The 8,286-nt window shown below is 32.8% G+C and overlaps 1 long non-coding RNA gene across 1 annotated transcript; it reads right to left on the reverse strand.

Annotated features, from left to right (window-relative positions):
* Positions 1–2,601: 2,601 nt before the first annotated feature.
* Positions 2,602–6,977, reverse strand: LOC110799464 (uncharacterized). The gene is made up of 5 exons (XR_008921205.1): positions 6,560–6,977; positions 5,576–5,677; positions 4,941–4,973; positions 4,767–4,853; positions 2,602–3,083 (listed from the first exon to the last, which is right to left on the reverse strand). It is a non-coding gene; the product is annotated as an uncharacterized lncRNA (long non-coding RNA).
* Positions 6,978–8,286: the final 1,309 nt, after the last annotated feature.

Here is an 8,286-nt window from a genome sequence, read left to right on the forward strand (position 1 = left end):
GCGATGGCCTGGCTTCGTGCTGGGCCTCGTCCGGCAGGCCTCGTCCGATGCTTATTCGTACGATGTGCTTCCGATTAAATTTTCCGATTCCGGAATTCATTTCCGATACGAACAATATTTAATATTTCCGATTCCGGAATTAATTTCCGTTTCGAACAAATATTTAATATTTCCGTTTCCGGAATTATTTTCCGATTCCGGTAATATTTCCGATTCTGACAATATTTCCGTTTCCGGCAATATTTCCGATTCTGGCAATATTTCCATTTCCGATAATATTTTCCGACACGTACCATGTTTCCGTTTCCGGCAACATCTACGACTTGGATAATATTTATATTTCCGATACGATCCATATTTCCGTTTCCGGCAATATCATCGTTTCCGGAGTATTCATTCCTTGCCTGTGACGATCTTAGCTCCCACTGAAACCAAGATCCGTCGGTTCCGAATTTTCATAGATGGAGTATTTAATGCTATTAAATACTTGATCCGTTTACGTACTATTTGTGTGACCCTACGGGTTCAGTCAAGAGTAAGCTGTGGATTAATATCATTAATTCCACTTGAACTGAAACGGCCTCTAGCTAGGCATTCAGCTCACTTGATCTCACTGAATTTATTAACTTGTTAATTAATACTGAACCGCATTTATTAGACTTAACATAGAATGCATACTTGGACCAAGGGCATTATTTCCTTCATAATCAAAGTCAATAAAGCAATAAGTTCGATGGAATCAAACAATCTCTCTAATGCAGATTTAAATGCAACACTTAAACATTTAGTACACGCACGTTCATAACAATCAACTTCTTATCATTGACTAGCTACTAATGCACATATAATTCTATCTTATATGCCCTTCTTATACTACCCATCTCTCATAAACTAAAGCATTGAAATAATTTAATTAACAAAGTAAAATGACGATAATATAAGAAAATTATAACATAGAATAATAACATAAATAAAAATATAAAATAAATAAAGTGAAATAAATTAAGGAAATGCGTAGCGAATAAATTCGAAAATAAAGTTATTAATTCGAAAAAGTTTATATTTCCTAAATAACGAATTCTAAATCTTGAAACAACTATAAATTTTTTTTTTTTTTTTGAACTTCTTTAAAAAAATGTACTCATTTTTTGAATAATAAATAATAAGAAAAATAAAAATTTCGAAAGTATCGCTTTAACTTGAATAAATAATTTGATTTCGAACTTAAATAAAAAATATTATGTTCTTTCAAATAAGATAAAAGGAAATCGGCCCCCCAAAAAAAGTACCAATTTTTTTATCACTATAATGCGTAGAATCTCGATTTTTAAGAAATTTATTTTAAATAACTAGATAGTTAGGCGCCTAAAAAAAAAATTGTTAAAGTAAAACCTTAGCTTCTAGATACCACTTTGTAACACCCCGACAATTCTCTCTTTTCTAAAATAACCTTTTAATATAAAACATAGAGAATTATCAAGGCATTATCGCCCGTGTGAAAACGTAACGGCTTATTCAGAATTTTGCAGCGGAAAACATAAAACTAACTTTAGGTTTATAAATAATCGATTACAGGTTTAGTCCCAAAAATCAACCAACGAAAATAAGGAAATATAAATAGTATGACAAGTTTAAAGTCCATTTAAACAAACCCAAGTCAACTTAGCAAATCAAAACTAAATACAAGCTCTCTATTCCCGATCCCAATGATGCAACATCTTCAAACCTGCAGATGGACAATGCTTATTGATCCTTAGAGACTGCTCACCAAAGATTGGGTCATCACAGGATCAATAAGGCATAGCCATGATCAACATGCACAAGCAAAAGCACGTAATCAGCAAAGCTGAGTACTACATACTAAATCAATAATAATCCTAACATGGTTCTATTAAACGAACAACCCTAACATGATACTAATGAACACAAACAAGGGCCACTACAAGAAAAGAGGTATTTAGGGACGGAAAAATCAGTCGCTAAACATCAAAATTCAGTCGCTAAATGCCTTTAGCGACGGAATTGCGACTGATTTGATCCGTCACAAAAGACCTAGTCGCAAAATTTTAACTGTCTCAGTTTTGTGACCGCCAATTTTATCAGTCACCATACGGTAACCACGAAATCTGTGTCCATTTAATGACTTATTGTTAACCGTTGCTATTTTCTGACCAAATTTTCTCGTCATTATGTAGCGACTACCACTTTAGTAGTTCCTAATTTGTGACTGGTTATTTTGTGATAATCTAGTGACCATATTTTGTGGTCACGAATTAACAACCAACACTTTCGTTACAACTTAGTGACTGTATCATATGGTCATTAATTAACAACAAGCACTTAAGCAGTCTCTAAATCGATACGAGCTACATATGTTGCAGTTTAGTTACTAAGTGATTTCAGTCACAAATTTGAGACAATGACAACTAGTTTAATCCATCTTAAATTAGTGACTGAAAGTTTCGATAACTAAACAAAGACTAAACTTTTGATAAGCAAACGACTACATATATATAGTAGGTTCTATGTTGCGACTAAAATCGATTACAAATTCGCCACTTTCTTAATTGTTGGTGACTAAATAACTTTAAGATAATAATATTTGCAATATGTAATACTTTATATAACCCAACTATTCTTTTGGGTAAATAATCATTGTATGAAAACCAAAGGAAATATGGTTTGTACAAGGTAAAAAAACAAAGACCTAGTAAAAAACACTTTGCAAGCCATGAACATAATACAACTCTTAGTAAAGTCAACCATAATCAACTATGGTAAAAAAACAAAATGCCTAAAAGAAGCTTAAAAAACCTATTTCAATAGATAGTCTTCAACTGCTACGCAGCCCTACAGCTTTGGATTGCAATCTCTATGGCACGTAAAATATATATTAAACAATCTTGCTCCTTTGGTGGCTCCATCTCATGAGAAAAAGATCCTGCAGTAATATATGCAGTAATATACTGGAATCATTGATTTGTTTAGTTTGATGTATAACTCTTCCAAACTACGACAGTCGTCTCAGCCTTCTCCTAAGCCTTCTCCCAAGTCTCTTTTTCTCCTAGGTAATTCTCTGGTCTCTATGTAATAAGAATAGTTAAAAACAATTAAATTATAAATATATATAAGGCTAAAACATGCACAATCAATTATCTAAATCCAGTGAAGGATACAAAGAAAACAGGTTGATAGATTGTCTAACTATAAAGCACAAAGTACAATGCGGAATCAGTGTTGTCTAAATATACAATTTTCAATTGCCTAAATATCTTGTTTTCATCGCCCACTCTAACAGTCTAAGACTCATGTCATCTTGGTTAAATAATGCACTCAAGTATAATCAAGGTGCCTACCTTTGTTGTAAATTTTCCAGCAAGACGTACCCCTAGATAACAACCAGTAAAATATAACCCCCAACATTTCCCCATAACTAAAATTTACAGTTTCCAATCAAACATAAGCCTCCACAGCCTAGTGCATAAAATCATGACGAAGGTTTTACAAGTGGAAAATACATGAACAAGTATAGGGATCAAAACACATACAAACAACATCGGGTAATTAGGGGTAAATGAGCAAACTAACAATGTCTTTTTGAGGAAAAATCGTTAATCAGGGGAAAGAAAACAGTTGGCATGCATTGTTTGACCCAAAAAAACGAACAATTGTAAAAGCGATAGAATCTTTACCCGTTTTACAGATTAGCTGAAGGGAGAACAATAACAGAGAGTCAATAATTCTCCCACTGACTCTCAAACAACGCTTATAGATTAGTTTCAGGAAGTTTGACAGTGGGGTTGATCACTGTGGCACAGTTGATGTGAAATTCCATGCCTTTTTCTTTTCAACTAAATAAAAAGGTTGTTTCAGGTTGAAGAATAAACTTTCACCCAGAGTTGATCAGTCACCATTACTTTCTTTAATGAAGAAGGAAAAGAAACATGTAGCAGAGTTTCTGCATGGGATGGAGTTACAAGTCCCTAAACCTAAGGGAAGATAACTATAGCAATGGCTCAAACTAATTGAAAAAGAAGTGTAAAATTTAAAACCAGGATTAACAGTGAGTCTATGGTCACAAGTCTCAAATGGCCCTAAAAGAATTAAAAATAATTTCTTAGTGGAACTATTCCCCACCCTTTGTGCTGATTTTTTTTCTTTTCAGGGGGCGTTTGGTTCACAACGTGATACTAGTAGCTTCTCATCCAATCTGAAAACCTCCTTTTTACACTCCATCTTCCTCTATATGGTCTCAGCATCTAGTTTACACAAGTTCTACACAATTAACAAGGATGATAACCTTGCACAAGGAAAATACGAGATTCCTAGAGATTCCAATTTTTCACAGGTCGCAGACTCACAGGAAGAAAAAGAAGAATATAGCTGACTGCATGGTAACAGACAGCATGACAGACTCATCAAGAAAGGACCTACTGTAATTTCTTACTCGGAAAACGGGCACCAGAGGGAACCACATAAATACTCAAAAAAGAATTTTATGCGGAGAAAACACTACCTGTTTAGGGCCTTCTACAAGAGGGAACCAATCACACATTCGAAAAGCTATATGTACTCAAAGGTCTCAAACAATACCAACAATTTTATAGGGTCAACATCAGCGATAATTATCAGATAAACGTGGAAAACATTACATAATAACAAAACTCAAGAGGATTGAAACAGGAAATCATCTTACAAACATTGTTTCATATACTAATACTGATGAAAGCAAGTACTAAAAAGGAAATAAGAGAGTATTCTCATACAGTTGACAGCTTTAGCTCGAAGGTAAACCCAAATTTGTCATACACGTAGTTGATAAAATTTAGTGCAGCCCTGACTTCATCTTTAACCTGAAAATTACAAACACAAGCTAGTTATTCGGGATATATGAAAAAGTAACAGAATTAGTTTTACAGTCATAAGCCTATCCAACTTACTTGGCCTTCCATGCAGAAGATATGAGCATCATCCTGAAATAGTTGTGAACTTCAACTTATCAAAACAAATTCAATTGGCCCACATGAAATTACGAAGGATTCAGGGAGGGGGATATTGCAACATGACAGCCTTGAGCATAAAATTCTATTGTGAAACCACCCAGCTTAGAAACTTGCAAAGAAGAATTGATTATACCCTGGTAACATGCAATTAAGTGAATAACCCAATTCATGCAACTCATTGAATCACATATGGTAATGTGGACATCACATAAGGTTCATTGGGCCATTTCATTCAATGTGCAAATAAGACCCATAAGGAGATTAGAAGGTTCATTGGGCCATTTCATTCAATGCAACAAAAATTCAAAATATAAGCAACTTCAATGTGCAAATAAGCCCCATATAAGGTTCATTGGGTCATTTCATTCAATGCAACAAAACTTCAAAATATAAGCAACTTTATTAGAAGATAAACCCAAGAGTTATACAAGAGTTTAGTTCAAAAGTGAGCAGGTTAAGTAACATGGGGTCTCAAGTACTAATGACAGACATCATGATAAATGTTTCTTATAGCTATGACTACCAAGCATATCATAAACACCAAGATTTTCATATTATCAACTAAAACATACCTAGATTTTTTGTGCCTCCTCACTTGTCATAGTATTGTCCTTTTTCGTATGATTTTTCAAGTAAAGATCAGGAGCAGGGAGGATCTTTCCGGTCTTTTGCATCTACACAATTAATATACATGTACATAAAATTTAGTTAGAGACCAGATGTTAAAATTCAAAAATTGAGGAAGTAAGAATAATAACGTCTAAAACAACATACCACATAGTCTAAAACAGAAGAACACGGTGAATTCTGGACAAGGCTATGAAACAGTAATTCTATCTTAAGCTCAAAATATGTTTTCTAAGGGTCAAGTGAAAAACGGCTATTGATTTACCTCCATGGCTTTAAGAGGATGACATCACCTATTTTGCTGAAAAGTACAAACAGACAGGCTTTACTGATGGCCTGAACTACTATCGAGCCATGAATCTGTATGTTTCTCCTTAGTATTAGAAGTTTATTAGACTCTTATTGTGTGATCATTGTCCCTTAACTTCATTTTCATTTCACATAAATCACATAAAGGCGTGTTTGAAGTGCTAGCATACACAATATGTCAGGGATACATCTACTTAGTGGTAACATTAATGTAGTTCCAGGATACGTCACTTGAAAGCTTCAATGTGAAATTTCATGTAGTGAGGTCCCAAGTGGTTGCTCTAGAGACTTAGGATATAGACGTTACTGAATAAATAATATTGAAATTGGCCAGGAGAATATAACTATATATTTTACATAGTTTTGTTAAAAAATTTACCAATTCAAAATTCAGGTCTAGATATAAAATACCCTAAGTTGTAGACTACTCGATCAAACCCTTGGCATAAACAACTAAAATTCACCCAAATTTTCCAGAAATAAATGTTTTCTAGGAGTATTAATAAACAAAATTGAAGAAACTATGTCATAACTCTACAAAACTGAAATTCAAGAAAATCCAAGTTTGACAAACTAACACAAATCCAAAATTAAACTAAAGAAAGAGTGTTGAATCATACCTCAAACCCTTCTTGCGGGAGGTTCGTTCTTTTCCCAGATTTTTTTTGGTGATAGCTGTATAGGAGGAGGAGTTTTGGTCAAGGGAAAAAGAGTAAAACCTAATTGCAGTTCCCATATCCCAAATATTACGGGAATTTTCGGAGGGAAAAACTTATGAATTTAGGAAATTTAGGAAATTTCCCTCTCAAATTAGAAACTAAATCTTCAGTTTACCAGAAGCTTCGATTATTCTTCTAACTTTGGAGTTTCTATTTGTTTTTGAACTTTGAAATTTCTAGAGTTTGGACCGACTTCTGATATTTCATACGAATAGGAATAGCAGTTGAGAACTTGAGAAAGTTGAGATGGTGGGTTCCTTCTTCTTCGTCAATTCCTACGAACAAAAGTGAGGTTTTTTTTTTTTTTTTTTCTTTTTTTTCCCCTCTTGAATACTTTTACAATTAAAATTTGTGTAACTAAAAGTAGGACTACAAATCTTTTGTTAAATGAAATCAAGCACTAAAAAAAAGTTACTCCCTCAGAACCTAAATGTTATTCCCGGTTGTCATTTTACAAATCTTTTGTTGCTTTTTTATTCCATTTTCACAAGAAAACAAAATAGTTGAACCAATAGAATTCAAGGAATAAAAATGCCAACTCATTAATCCATCCAAACTTAAACCAACCAATGACACTACAAGGTTCTTTATTAATAAACCAATAGAATTACAAAGTTCAAATTACAAGAAAGAGATTAAAAAGGAAATAAAAGAAATGGGAAAATTATTTTGGGACACTAAAAAAGGAAACGGGAATAACATTTAGATTCGGAGGGAGTAGTAATTTAATTTAAATGACAATCTATTAAAATATTATTGGACAATCTATTTAACTCACATGTTTGGTCGATCAATTTGATTTTTGGTACTCTCTCCGTATTTTGTTAGGATTCACATATTGATCGAAACAAATATTAAGGAAACATAGTTGACTTTGATATAAATAATGATTCAAGTAGGATAGTTGACAATAAAAAAATATTTAAGAAAAACAAGTGGAGTGTAAAAGTTACCAAAAGTGAATTATTTATGAGTTAAGTGGGCTCATAAAAAGTAATAAACAATTGGAGAGTTGGTGTAAAATTTACCAAAAATATAATTGTGACTCCTAAAAAATTACGGCCGGAAATATTTAGTAATTTCGACTCCTTAAAAAGTTCGGAGGGAGTATAAAAAAATGAACACATGCATTTAGCTTTTGGATTTTATTTATTTGTTTTTTTATTCACAAGATAAGTACTTCTATTATTTAGTTAGTATAAGACTTAATATGAAGTATAATATAAATGTTCATATGTAAGACTTTTCGTGGAGCATTATTCCTATTGATTGGTTTGATCTAATTTAATATGGGTTGGTCTAATCTGGATTACTCTAATATGAAGTTTTAAATTGGTCTTACATGATCGATTTGGAAAGGTTTATGTACATATTGGTTATTCTATGGACATCATCTATACATATTAGTTCTTATTTGAACATGACCTAGGCATGTTGGTTATGATCTGGACATATCAGTTATAGTTTGTACATGATTTGATAAGTTCGATAAAAAGGGTTATCCAAGAACAATTAACTAAAAAAAGTTCAACTTAGTTAAGATAAGATAAATTCAAAAAAGTAAGTGAAAATCAGCTGAATAGAAAGCACACTAAATTAAATATTTATTTAATGTGCAACTACGATAT

Source organism: Spinacia oleracea, chromosome 5 (assembly GCF_020520425.1).
Source record: "Spinacia oleracea cultivar Varoflay chromosome 5, BTI_SOV_V1, whole genome shotgun sequence".
NCBI classification, from domain to species: domain Eukaryota; kingdom Viridiplantae; phylum Streptophyta; class Magnoliopsida; order Caryophyllales; family Amaranthaceae; genus Spinacia; species Spinacia oleracea.